The sequence below is a fragment of the Cherax quadricarinatus genome, chromosome 52 (assembly GCF_038502225.1).
Source record: "Cherax quadricarinatus isolate ZL_2023a chromosome 52, ASM3850222v1, whole genome shotgun sequence".
In the NCBI taxonomy this organism is placed as follows: domain Eukaryota; kingdom Metazoa; phylum Arthropoda; class Malacostraca; order Decapoda; family Parastacidae; genus Cherax; species Cherax quadricarinatus.
Window position 1 is genome coordinate 10,884,827 of NC_091343.1, and position 15,000 is coordinate 10,899,826.

Genomic DNA, 15,000 nt, shown 5'->3' on the forward strand with positions numbered 1-15,000 from the left:
TAGTGATGGTGGTGATGGTGGTGGCGATGGTGGTGATGCATGTGTATTTGTATACACATATAAATGTTGCATACATACATACATACGTGCATTGAAGTAGAGGGGGCAGGGCTAATGGAACACGGGGATACCTTTCTGGGATCGCGCAGCGGCCGAAATAATTAATATTAATACAATGGTTGCTTACTGTTCATTTTAAGTCTCATCTTAATGTTTATTACAGGTCTACTCATGTTACAAAAAACGCGATTCTAAAAGCTTAGAGATCTCCAGTGAACACTAGAAAGGACTGCCCTTCTAGCATCCAGCCTGTTACTGGGTTTTCGTAACAAGTAGTCAGTATCTTCCTTTGCAGATGACACCCGAATCTGCATGACAGTGTCTTCCATTGCAGACACTGCAAGGCTCCAGGCGGACATCAACTGAATCTTTCAGTGGGCTGCAGAAAACAATATGAAGTTCAACGATGAAAAATTTCAATTACTCAGATATGGTAAACACGAGGAAATTAAATCTTCATCAGAGTACAAAATAAATTCTGGCCACAAAATAGAGCGAAACACTAACGTCAAAGACCTGGGAGTGATCATGTCGGAGGATCTCACCTTCAAGGACCATAACATTGTATCAATCGCATCTGCTAGAAAAATGACAGGATGGATAATGAGAACCTTCAAAACTAAGGAGGCCAAGCCCATGATGACACTCTTCAGATCACTTGTTCTATCTAGGTTGGACTATTGCTGCACACTAACAGCACCTTTCAAGGCAGGTGAAATTGCTGACCTAAAAAATGTACAGAGAACCTTCATGGCGCGCATTACGGAGATAAAACACCTCAATTACTGGGAGCGCTTGAGGTTCCTAAACCTGTATTCCCTGGAATGCAGGCGGGAGAGATACATGATTATATACACCTGGAAAATCCTAGAGGGACTAGTACCGAACTTGCACACGAAAATCACTCACTACGAAAGCAAAAGACTTGGCAGACGATGCAACATCCCCCCAATGAAAAGCAGGGGTGTCACTAGCACGTTAGGAGACCATACAGTAAGTGTCAGGGGCCCGAGACTGTTCAACTGCCTCCCAGCATACATAAGGGGGATTACCAACAGACCCCTGGCAGTCTTCAAGCTGGCACTGGACAAGCACCTAAAGTCGGTTCCTGACCAGCCGGGCTGTGGCTCGTACGTTGGTTTGTGCCCAGCCAGCAGCAACAGCCTGGTTGATCAGGCTCTGATCCACCAGGAGGCCTGGTCACAGACCGGGCAGCGGGGGCGTTGACCCCCGGAACTCTCTCCAGGTAAACTCCAGGTATCCTTGTCCAATTATCCATTAGAATTCATTATGATTCAATAGTGCTTCAGGATTACAACTGGTAGGCTACTAACTAGAGAAATTAAAATTTAATAAATTTATTAAGTCTAGAGGTATATTATCAAATTAAATTATATTAAATTAATCACAGTAATCAAAATAATATCACTTCTCTTGAGTACAATATTATTGTGCTGAAAGCACATATCACATTTATAATTCTTAAGTACCATCTGGTACATTAACATTTAATAAGATATTACAAATATGTACAAGTAAGTTTGTGTGTATGTGTGTAAGTGCTCTACTTAAACAAGTGACTGACAAAGTCCTCAAATAAACTAACTTCTTGACCAACTGGCAATCAAAACAGTCTGCTTGAACAATGAAAAGAATGCTAAGCCCAATAGCAATATAACAAGCAACTGTGACACAGAATCAGGAACAAGGAGATAATATAACGACACTAAGTAGGGACCATCAGCAGATCCTTCACAAAAGTCACAAAACTCCCATACTACTGAATCTAAGTTCAGCATAAGAAAATCCCTGACTGTGATAATACACAGATACCAGTACAAATTAGGTGAGAAGCTAAAGCTCAGGACCTGAGATGTTTCGAGTGTCTATGAGACACCCAACCTCAGTACAACGTCGAAAATCACTAAGTCTATACAATGTTCTGTGAACAGAGTTCTACAGAACTAACAAGAATAATGAGACAGTATCTGTCCAACCACCAAGAGAGTCTAGACCAGACTGAATACTTCAGGCGAGGTGAGGACACCCCCCCTCGATCATGTGATAGCTCCGTGGGCTGCTGCCCAGCAACAACGAGAAGCCGGCAGTCTAACGAGCCACAAGCGATAATTACAGTAGTTAGACAATCAAGACTTTAACTGAGCACATATGTTACATCCTACCTAACAACATAACTAAGTCAAATAACAATATAAAGCAATACATTTACGATTTAGCTGTTATCGCAAATATAAGCAATATAAAATTATATGAAAAGGTTTTTTTTTTTTTTTATTCGCTGGTATTCTCCCGGCCCGGGTCTTTTCCAAGTAGTGGTGACCCGGCCTTGGCTCCCTATCTGGGGAGTGTCTCGAGACTTAAGTCTCCCATGGGAGGAGGTACAGTACCTCCTCATCTTTGGGACCAAGTGTCCCCAGGCCTAGCCACATTCCCCGCCCTCACGGGGCTCGTAGGGAGAAGCTAGGCCTCTGGTCTCCCATCTACCCCGCCTCAAAGGGGCTCGTGGGGATGGCAGTCTCATGAGCTGCAGATGGTAGCAAGCTCAGCCCTCTCTTGACCTTCATATGAAAAGGTAATAATTATATATATACATAATCATTATATACATTATATATATTGCAACCCATTCAGGGGTTGCAACAACTTATAAATACAAATAATATAGTTGATAAAAATATTTATAATTTATTTGTCAGTCAGACAGCGTAATTCACTGAAAGATGGGGACTTTGTCTAAAGTTTGAATCAATTGACTTTTTACACCAATTCTATTTTCTCGTCAACCAACGAGTATTTTTTTCAATTTTACAATCAACCATACAGCAGGTAGGCTGTGTGGTTGATTACGTTCTACAGCTCTGTCTGCATGATTAAGGTTCAGAATTCAGAAACGTAATTTTAAAATCGACTGGTGAAGCTGCATCGCAGACAGAACGTTCCGTCAACAAAAATTCCTCCTGTTACACATGGGTCTTCCCTAAGTACTTCCTGGTATTGTATACCATTTATACGATACAATTTCTATAGCAACAGTAGTTCGGTTCTCTCGTCACACGTTTTATGCACCCGATCACATGATGCAACACCTGGAAAACTTAAAGGTATATACATGATGGGGAAAAAAACATTGTTTTCTGAAGTACTATCTCAGGCACTGCAAAACCAGTTTGCCTGTTTTCTTTTTCAGTGTAAACCTGTCTGACTTTAATAAAATGTCATGAGATCTCTGTCTAAATTTTCATTCTGTAGCAATATTACACAGCTTGGTGTAAACTTTATTAAGGATACAAACAAGTGACTTAAAAAGACACGTAAGCAGACACTACGGTACCTTTATTAGAAAACGTTTCTGTCCTGGGACCTTTTATCTCTTATGAAGGAAGTACTCAAGGTCCCAGAACCGAAACGTTTTATAATAAATGTCCCAGTGTTTACTCAGGTGTTTTAAGCCAACTCTACACAAAATAGAATAAGGGTATATTACTGATCGTATTAGAGACGCTTTCGTACGTGAAACAAAGTACCATATCGCCCTTATTATGAACATCATTACACTGTTGTCTTTAACTCTGCCACAGCAGTGCTTTCCTAGGTCCTCTCTAAGTTCGATTTTATCCTCAATACCTACATCTCATTAATGTATTGTTATAGTTACCATAGCTGATAGCTATGTCAACAACAGAATGACAGAATTAATATACAACAAAAAATAAACTTTTAAACCAGCACGCCATTGACTTTAGTACAGTTGCCATTACTGATAATGTACGCAGCCTCAGCAAATAGAGCGTCTTGAGTGGCTGTTGCGTGTTCGCGCAGGCGCAGGTTTGAAGGTAACACAACTCTCAATCTTAATACGAAAGATTCAAGATATAGTTAATTAATTTTTCCTCCTCTTTCTTAAGTTTTCCTACCACTCTTATTTACATTCTGCAATGTGGAGTCGAGAACTTCGCCGCGTAATCTAAGCGAGGCCTTGCCAATTATTTTATTTATGAATAAAATGTAGCCAATACTTTGGTTTGATGATAATGATAATTATTGAAGGGTTGTTGGGATTGCACTAATGGTGATCACATTAGTAGTGACAATCACGCTTGGAACGGTGGTGGTGGTAAAAAATATCGTGCGCATCACTGGTAACGTACATTCCTGACAGTGTACGAGGACGTGGCGCAGTGAGTGAGTGTAGCAAGTGCAACTCCTGGGAAAAACCTCCATAACATTTGCTAAATATCATCCACAGGTCTGAAAACATCGCGTTAAACTTGTCATATAACTTAAAACCTCTAGCTTTGCACCATCTGTGATCAGTGTAGCAGTGTTCGAAGACGACAAGAAATAAATACATGCTCAGTAAGCAGGCACAAGTGCCTAGCGCTGTGAGAGTGCCAACAGTTGCCAGTGACCAGAAGTTTTAGATTCGTTTGACTGGGAAAACCCAACAACTGTGATAAGTTGATTCTGATGCCTAAGAGTGTATTATGGCCCACACATCTACTTTGATCCTTAGTGTGCATATTGTAGACTACAGTTTTTCTGCTGCAACACTCAGATTTTATACAAACGATGAATATGTTTCTGTTAGACCGTATACATTTTGCAGTGTTTATTGTCAGCTACAGACCCTAACCCCCCTCCCCTCCACTTATGTAGAGCATAAGTATACATGACTTGATGTGTATATACTTACATGTTTGTTTCTTTGGGTATGTATACATGTAAACTTTTATATTATATTTTCATTCATTCCATTTATCGAGTACGTAAGAGAGACATGGCTGTTCTTTGATATAATAGATGTAAATGGTATTGTGATACCTAAAAATTGTGGAAAAGGACACTTGAGAACACTTCCAGAAGTGTACACAAGTGTACTTTTCCACGAAGATACGTTAATTTTTACCGAATAGTAACTCCAACTTTGCTGAAACAAGCCTTTTAACCTCTCATGGCTACTGGAACAAAAGTGGGACACTTAATTGTGATACCTAAAAATTGTGGAAAAGGACACTTGAGAACACTTCCAGAAGTGTACACAAGTGTACTTTTCCACGAAGATACGTTAATTTTTACCGAATAGTAACTCCAACTTTGCTGAAACAAGCCTTTTAACCTCTCATGGCTAATGGAACAAAAGTGGGACACTTAACGTTATATTCATCGTTCTCATGAAGTCTCCCAGTTCAGACCCGTATATCATATCTGGTTGTCTTGGTGCCTGTAAACAATGATGGGCGGTGATATTAAGGTTATAAACTACAGTTATGAGGGAAGAATGTGGTAGGGAATATTACGTCATGAGCTTACTTCTGCTCATGCTCTTACCTCTGCTCATGATCTTATATCTGCTCATGCTCTTACCTCTGCTCATGATCTTACTTCTGCTCATGATCTTACTTCTGCTCATGATCTTACTTCTGCTCGTGCTTTTCCTACTGGTATGCTACGGTGCACAACGACCACCAAAACGCAGATGTAAAACAAGACGAATATTAATCAGTTGAGAGAGAGAGAGAGAGAGAGAGAGAGAGAGAGAGAGAGAGAGAGAGAGAGAGAGAGAGAGAGAGTCTCCATAGACCAACGTGAGCACTGATCACCTCAGACCAACATCACATGAGCTTGACTTGGTCCAGTGCTTCCTGTCACGCCACAATCGTACGATACCCACCCGTCAGGGGGAGATGCTTGGACGCAGGTGATGGGCTCCTCATATACACAACTTCACCTATCCTCTCCTTGGGATCGGATCTCGTTGCCTTCCCTTACCGAGCAGCTGTAGGATCCTTACGGGTTTAACATTTCCCTCTTATTATAATAATACAATAACGACACAAAGTGCTAACCTATTTTATTAGAATAAGTTTCATAATTCAGAAACTGATGTAATGTATATTACGTAACATATGGTGAAATATATATTGCGTTTAGAACCTCAGTTTGTGCGTTGCTGTATTCCAAGAACTTCACATGGGTTGTCACGGTCAATATACGTACAGTTCCTAACTAAACCCCTTATAAGGCGTTCACGTGGATGTTGATATATATGTTAATACGTTTTGCTAATATATATGTCGTGCCGAATAGGCAGAACTTGCCATCTTGGCTTAAATAGCAACGCTCATCGTGCCATATAGGACAAGCGAAAATTTGTGTATGCAATAATTTCGCCAAAATCATTCTGAACCTAACGAAAAAAATATATTTCACTGTGTTTGTTTAGTATTAAATTATTGTAAACAAATCTAAAATATATTTAGATTGGTTAGGCTAAAATAAATTGTTCTTGTTATAATAAGGTTAGGTAAGTTTTCTAAGATTCTTTTGGAGCAAAATTAAAATTTTTTACATTAACAATAATGAAAAAATATATCTTTAAACGTATAAGAGAAAATTTTAGAAAGGAACTAATTTTAAATGAGTTCTTGCTAATTGACCAGTTTTACATATTCGGCACGACATATATATATATATATATATATATATATATATATATATATATATATATATATATATATATATATATATATATATATATAATTGTGACCGCGAACGAGTGGTATTGATCAATAACAATACTGCACTAGCCAAGGACTCTAACCCATGCTGCTTTGGCTTGCCTCATGGTGGGCGAAAACACATGACGCCCTTATCCACTGGACCATATGTATATACATATATGTCGTTCCTAATAGGTAAAACTGGTCAATTAGCAAGAAATTATTTAAAATTAAGTCCTTTCTAAAATTTTCTCTTATACGTTTAAAGATACATTTTTTTCATTAATGTTAATGTAAAAATTTATAATTTTGCACCCAAAGAATCTTAGAAAACTTACCAAACCATATTAATATTTTCATTTAGTACAAGTACATGTACATGGTATACAGTCCTATCTGACATCAATGACATACTACTATATAGAAAGCCCTTTGTTATTCTGAGCATTTCGGGCACATTAGGTCAGCGTCCCAGGATGCGACCCACACCAGTCGACTAACACCCAGGTACCCATTTTACTGATGGGGAACATAGACAACAGGTGGAAAGAAACACGCCCAATGTTTCTACCCTGGCTGGGAATCGAACCCAGGCCCTCGCTGTGTGAAGCGAGAGCGTTAACTTAATCCAACTAAATATATTTTAGATACGTATTCAACAATTTAATACTAAACTAACACAATGAAATATATTTTTTCGTTAGGTTCAGAATGATTTTTGCGAAATTATTGCTTACACAAATTTTCGCTTGTTTTATATGGCAAGATGAGTTTTGCTATTTAAGCCAAGATCGCAAGGTTTACATATTCGGCACGACATACATACATACATACATACATACATACATACATACACACATACACACACACACACAGACACACACACATATATATATATACATATATATATATATACATATATTATATATATATATATATATATATATATATATATATATATATTATATATATATATATATATATATATATATATATATATATATATATATATATATATATATATATATATATATATATATATATATATATATATATATATATATATATCCTTATAACACCACAAACGAGAAACACACACCTATGTACACTTAGTGGCCAGGAGACACTGAAAACCACCAGACATTATATGTATATATATTATATATATATATATATATATATATATACATATATGTATATGTACATATATGTATATGTACATATATGTATGTATATGTACATATATGTATGTATATGTACATATATGTATGTATATGTACATATATGTATGTATATGTACATATATGTATGTATATGTACATATATGTATGTATATGTACATATATGTATGTATATGTATATTTATATGTATATATATGTATGTATATGTATATATATATATATATATATATATATATATATATATATGTGTGTATATATATATATGTATATATATATATATAACGTGCCGAGTAGGTAAAACTAGTCAGCAAGAACTCATTTAAAATTAAGTCCATTCTAAAAAATTTCTCCTTTACGTTTAAAGATATATAATTTTTTCCATTTATATTAAGGTAAAAATTAATAATTTTGTACCAAAAGAACCTTAGAAAACTTTCCTAAACTTTTTATAACAAGCGCAATTTAATTTAACCAACTAAATATATTTTAGATAAGTTTATAATCATTTAATAATTAAAAAAACACAATGAAATATATTTTTTCGTTAGGTTCAGAATGACTTTTGCGAAATTATTGGATAGACAAATTATCGCTTGCATTATTCGGAAAGAAGAGCCGAATAGGCAAAACTTGCGATTTTGGTTTAAATAGCAACGCTCTTATAGCAATAATTTTGCAAAAATCAAACCAAGCACTTAGTAGACAATAATATAGTTAAAAAGTACTTGGGGTGAGGGTGAGGCTGTTTCACAGAAACTACGATGGAGCAACATTAAGTTTGGATTTGAATTCAGTGTTCCAGAATTGGTTAGAAACACATATCTGGAGTATACCTGGAGGAAATTCCGGGGGTATACGGATGAATAAGGAAAGGATGTTTCAGGGATGATGTGGATGAGGAATGTGATATGTAGCATAGGCGAGAAATGATAAATGCGGTATGAATATTCATACCGCAATATGTCAAGTATAAGTTTTGGTGTATGTCTTAGTTAAGATGTGTATGTCTTAGTTGGAGGTGAATGTCTTAGATTTGGTGTGTATGTCTCATGTCTTAAATTTGTGTTTGAAATGTATAAGTTGTGGGTGTCTGTGTATTATTATTTTTTTTTTTTTGTGATGGTGATGTGTTATAGTGCTCATGTTATGTTATAGATGTTGGTGGGAGTGTCCTGGTATTTTTGTGTATGTCTTATTTTTGTGCGAATGTTTAAAAAATAAGTGTTTTCAGTGATCATAGTAGTTTTGAGATACATGATCTTAGATTTTTGGTGATCTTGGTCATGAGTGTTGATAGATGATGGTAAACATAATATGGAATTGGTGATCGTGATTTTTGTGTGAATAATTATAAAAATGAGTGTTTTCTGTGGTATTAGTGATGGGGTCATAAAATCTGGTAATCGTCTTGGATATAGTGTTCTTAGATAATGTAGGGTACAACAGGTTGAAACAAGGTGGGTTGGGTGTGATGTTACTAACCACCGGCGGTCAGTGACGTCACTGGAGGTGACCTCTCCGGGGCTGTGAGGTGTGACATCGTGTGTTGGTGGTAGTGAGGTGAGTGCGCTTACATATTGTCAAATATGATTTTTTGTGTGAATGTTTATAAAAAATGAGTGTTTTCTGTGATATTAATGATTTTTGAGGTAAGTGAACATGGGCGATTGTTGTTGGTGGTTGTCTTAGATTTATGTGTGTACAAGATATGTTTTCAGTTGATGGTGATCATGTACTAAGTGTTTGCATATTAGGTTTGTGTCCAAGTTTTTTTTTTTTTTTTTTTTTTTTGAGCCCATGGGGAGGGAGTTCTTGGTTATAGTGATTTGAGGGAATTTCTATAAAATGGATGTTAGCTGGTGATGCTAAACTTAGATTCTGATGATTTTGACGGTGTTTTGGTAGTAATCAGTGGTGTTTTGGGAGTATTCGGAGGTGATTGATGGTGTTTTTTGAATGTGTTCAAATGATGTGCAGAGTATTTTTTGAAGATGATCAGTGGTGTTTTGGTGATGTTCAGAGATGGTTCAAAGTTAGTCAGTGTGTTAGTTATGGTATTGTCTCATGTCATAAGTGTATGAGTTAGTTTTTTTTTTTTGTGCTAATGTTGTAAAGTCTGGTGAATGAGGGAGGAGTTTGGTGGATGAGATGTAATTTCGGTTAATGAAATGTGTAAGTGTGAATGAGAATGTAAATTGGTGGGTGAGTTAGAGAAGATAAAATGTTATGTGATCTTAGTAAAAGTATAGATAGTTTTAGTGATCTTCGTTATGATGTTGTTTTAAGAGAATGTGTACAAAAATGTGTGATCTTAGTGGAGGGGTTATAGAATTTGGTAAACGTCTTGATTGTGGTGATCTTAGATATTGGAGATATAACAGGTTGAAACAAGTAACTTCCTCTCGTTAAGTTAAATGAAGTAAAAGTGGGGTGTGACGTCGCTGATCGCCAAGTAAACGCAGGATGGAGTGTGATGTCATGGGAGATATCCCTATCTGTGCTGGTATGTGTTGGTGGTAGTGAGAGGAGTGTATTAGATATTGTATGGAGTTGGTGATTGTGATTTTTTGTGTGAATGTTTATAAAAATGAGTGTTTTCTGCGATCTTAGCCGATTTGAGGTGAGTGGGATCTTCTTGGTTATAGTGATTTGAGGGGATTTCTATAAAATGGGTGTTAGTTGGTGGTGTTGATCTTAGTTTCTGGTGATTTTTAGTGTTGTTTGGGCAGTATTCGGTGCTGTTTTGGTAGTAATCAGTGGTGTTTTGCGAGTATTCAAAAGGAGTTTGATGATGTTTTTGAATGTGTTCAAATGATGTTTTTGGAGTAATCAAAGGTAATTGATGTTGTTTTTGGTGTTGTACAAAGTAAAGTGTGGTGTGTTTGTGTTAGTTTTGGTAAAATGTCTCATGTCATAAGTGTATGAGTTAGTTTTTGTGATAATGTTGTTGTAAAGTCTGGAGACTGAGGGAGTAGTAAGGTGGATGAGTTGTAATTTAATGAAATATGTAAGTGTAGATAAATTAGAGATGATAAATCTTATTTGAGAGTATTCAAAATGATATTTTGGAAGTGCTTCAGTGTTGTTTTGGAAATGATCAAAAGTGTTTATGTGAGTATTCAAATGATTTATGAGAGTGTTCGAAGTAATCTTGGGGTTGTTCTGTAGTGAGATGATAAAGGTTGTGGATGAAAAAAGGTGGTCTCAAATGATGTATCAGAGCGTTTTGAAGGTGTTCAAAGTAAAGTGAGGTGTGTGTATGTGTGTGTGTGTGTGTGTTTGTGTGTTTGTGTGTTTGTGTGTGTGTGTGTGTGTGTTTGTGTTTGTGTTTGTGTGTGTGTGTGTGTGTGTGTGTGTGTGTGTGTGTGTGTGTGTGTGTGCGTGTGTGTGTGTGTGTGTTAGGTGGTCATAGAATTTTGTGAATATCTTGGATACAGTGATTTTAGTGGATTTGAGATGGGTGATGAGATGCATTTGTGGATGTGAAATGTGATTTTTGTGTGTGTTCAGAAGAGGTGTGTTGGGAGATGGGTGAGTGGATGTGAAGAAATGTGGGTGAGATGGAGAGGGTATGGGGAGGGTTGTATTAGAAATTTAATGAAATATGGGGGATTTTACTGAAAATAAAGGTAATGTGTGAATATTTTAAAAAGAAATTATAGAATTGAAAAGTTATGATATATTGGAAAAGAATGGAGGGTGTTGAAACATGACGCAATAGTTGGGTAGTGAGATTAGTTGTTGTGAGTATAATATCAATTTATGTGGATACAAGGAGATGGGTATGGAGAGGATTTTATTAGAATTTTAGTAATTTTAGTAATGTATTACATTTAAGATTCAATAAAAAGGGGGAAAAATTTGTATCGAATAAATTGTGAATAAATTGGTAGGTGATGAGGGTTGTGGGTATTGTTGTCGAACTAGAGGTGCTGAAAAAGATGTTATAAGTGGGTAGTTGTTGTGACTTTTTCTGATGAAATTAGTTAAAACGAGAGAAAATTGTGGGTTGTGGGTGTTGTGGGTATTGTTGTCGAACTAGAGATGCTGAAAAAGTGGTTATAAGTTGTGGGTTGTTGTTGTGACTTTTTCTGGTGAAATTAGTTAAAACGAGAAAAAATTGTTGGTTGTGGGTGTTGATGTCGAACTAGAGATCCCGAAAAAATGTTATAAGTGGGTTGTTGTTGTGACTTAAAACGAGAAAAAATTGTGGGTTGTGGGTGTTGTGGGTTGTGGGTGTTGTTGTCGAACTAGAGATACCGAAAAGACGTTATAAGTGGGTTGTTGTGGGTGATGTGGGTTGTGGGTGTTGTGGTTGTGGGTGTTGTGGGTTGTGGGTGTTGTGGGTTGTGGGTGTTGTGGGTATTGTTGTCGAACTAGAGATGCTGAAAAAGTGATTATAAGTTGTGGGTTGATGTTGTTGTGACTTTCTGATGAAATTAGTTAAAAAGAGAAAAAATTGTGGGAAGTAGGTGATGTGGGTTGTGGGTGTTGTCGTCGAACTAGAGATACCGAAAAGACGTTATAAGTGGGTTGTTGTGACTTTCTGATGAAATTAGATAAAACGAGAAAAAATTGTGGGTTGTGGGTGTTGTGGGTTGTGGGTTGATGTTGTTGTGACTTTCTGATGAAATTAGTTAAAACGTGAAAAAATTGTGGGATGTGGGTGATGTGGGTTGTGGGTGTTGTCGTAGAACTAAAGATACCGAAAAGACGTTATAAGTGGGTTGTTGTGACTTTCTGATGAAATTAGTTAAAACGAGAAAAAATTGTGGGTTGTGGGTGTTGTTGTCGAACTAGAGATACCGAAAAGATGTTATAAGTGGGTTGTTGTTGTGACTTTTTCTGATGAAATTAGTTAAAACGAGAAAAAATTGTGGGTTGTTGGGTGTTGTGGGATGTGGGTGTTGTGGGTTGTGGGTGTTGTTGTCGAACTAGAGATACCGAAAAGTGGTTATAAGTTGTGGGTAGTTGTTGTGGGGGTGTGGGTGATGTGGGATGTGGGTGTTGTGGGATGTGGGTGTTGTGGGTTGTGGGTGTTGATGTCGAACTAGAGATGCTGAAAAAGTGATTATAAGTTGTGGGTTGTTGTGACTTTCTGATGAAATTAGATAAAACGAGAAAAAATTGTGGGGTGTGGGTGATGTGGGTTGTGGGTATTGTTGTGACTTTTTCTGATGAAATTAGTTAAAACGAGAAAAAACTTGTGGGTTGTGGGTGTTGTGGGTTGTGGGTGTTGTTGTCGAACTAGAGATACCGATAAAGAGATGTTATAAGTGGGTTGTTGTGACTTTCTGATGAAATTAGATAAAACGAGAAAAAATTGTGGGTTGTGAGTGTTCGTGTGTGTTTGGATTGTGTTCATGTTTTTTGCACTCATGTTATATCTTAGTTGGAGGTGAGTGGGATCGTCTTGGTTATAGTGATTTGAGGGGATTTGTGTGAAAATTGGTGTTAGTCTGTGATGTTGATCTTAGTTTATGGTGATTTTGGTGGTGTTTTGACTGTATTCAGTGGTGTTTTAGTAGTATTCAGTGGTGTATTTGGGAGTACTCAAAATGTTGTCTTGGAAGTGTTTCAATGTTGTTTGGAAATGTTCAAAGGTATTTTTGTGAGTATTCAAATGATTTATGAGAGTGTTTTGAAGGTGTTCAAAGTAAAGTGAGGTGTGTGTGCGTATTAACTTCGTAATATGTAAAATTGTGACTAGTGAATTAATCGAAAAGTGGTTGTAAGTGTTGTGGTGACTTTTTTCTGATGAAATAGCTAAAACGAGAAAAATTGTGGGTTATGAGTGAAAATTGTGAGGTGTTGGTTGGAGTGTGAGGGTTCGGGAGGGTGGGGAGAAGGAGAGAGAGAAGGTTACTTCGTGGGGAGTGACCTGAGATGAAATAGTTAAAACGAGAAAAATATCTAGACTTGTGTTGTATTTTGTGAAGAAATTGTGGATTGATGTGGGTATTAACGAAAAAATGTGAAATTATTTGGGTTATCCTGGGTTAAGAGTTGAAATGTTTTCCCTATGATGTATATGAAATGTGTAATACTGAGATGGGGAAGTCGACAAGATTCAGCCTGTGTGTGTGGGGTCATCACGTGACGTCACTGACCGCCGAGTAAACACAGGTGGGGTGACGTCACACTTGTTTAGGCCTGTAGTAAGAGAAAGTACCATGCCCCATAGGAGGAGTTCATTTGAATGCTTACCACCAGAGGGGAGAATCCAAAAACTCGATCCGAGGAGATGGAGTCTTGGTATTATCGAGAAAAAACTTGATCCAAGGAGATGGAGTCTTTGTATTATCGAGAAAAAAAATTGGGATGCAAGTGGGAGTCCATTTTGAATGCTTATACCCAGAGGGGGGAATCCAAAAAACTTGATTCGAGGAAGTGGAGGAGAAATACTTGGACATAGAGGGTAGAACTGGATGGTGGGGGAAATCTTTGTATTATTGATATCGAGAAAAACTTGATCCGAGGAGATGGAGCATGGAATTTGGGGGTGGAAGGAGGGGTACCCAAAAACTTGATCCAAGGAGATGGAGTCTTTGTATTATCCAGAAAAAAAAATTGGGATGGGGGTGAAAGTGGGAGTTCATTTTGAATGCTTATCTCCAGAGGGGAGAATCCAAAAAACTTGATCCGAGGAAGTAGAGTCTTTGTATTATCGAGAAAAAAAAACTGGGATGGGGGTGAAAGTGGGGAGAGGGGGAACCACAAAAATTTGATCCGAGGAGAGCACAAGAAAATAAAAAAAAATCGAAAAAAATCGGAAAAAATTCGGGGAGCGGGGGCGATCCGGACGACGCTGCAGAAGGTGCAGCAGAAGGCGCGGGCGGGCGCGACGGGCAGGGCGCGAGGGGCGCGGGAGGGCGGCTGGGTCGGCGCGAGGGCGGGGGGCGCGGGTGGGGGGCGTGGGGGCGCGGGTGGGGGTCGTGGGTGGGGGGGTTGAGGTGAGGTGGTCTCGAGGTCAAGCTCTGCCGCATGAGGCCACTGAGCCGCCTTCATAACTACTTATATATATATTAAAAAATCAGAAAAATATTTTAACATGGTATTTTATTGTTGGGTTGAGGGCTCTTCATCCAAGTAACTGAGTTCCCTTTCCCTTTCTTGGGTCATTTCCTATTAGGTACTTTTTTAGGTCACTGAAATTCTTTTTCGTAATTGGGATGGGCAAAAAAGACCGCAGACGGAGTACAGTCTAGGGGCCAAAATATATATATGTTTATATATA

The 15,000-nt window shown here is 37.6% G+C and overlaps 1 pseudogene; it reads left to right on the plus strand.

The window, feature by feature from the left end:
- The first annotated feature begins 4,256 nt into the window (after positions 1-4,256).
- Positions 4,257-15,000, plus strand: part of LOC138854207 (aminopeptidase N-like) — a 103,247-nt pseudogene continuing 92,503 nt past the window's right edge.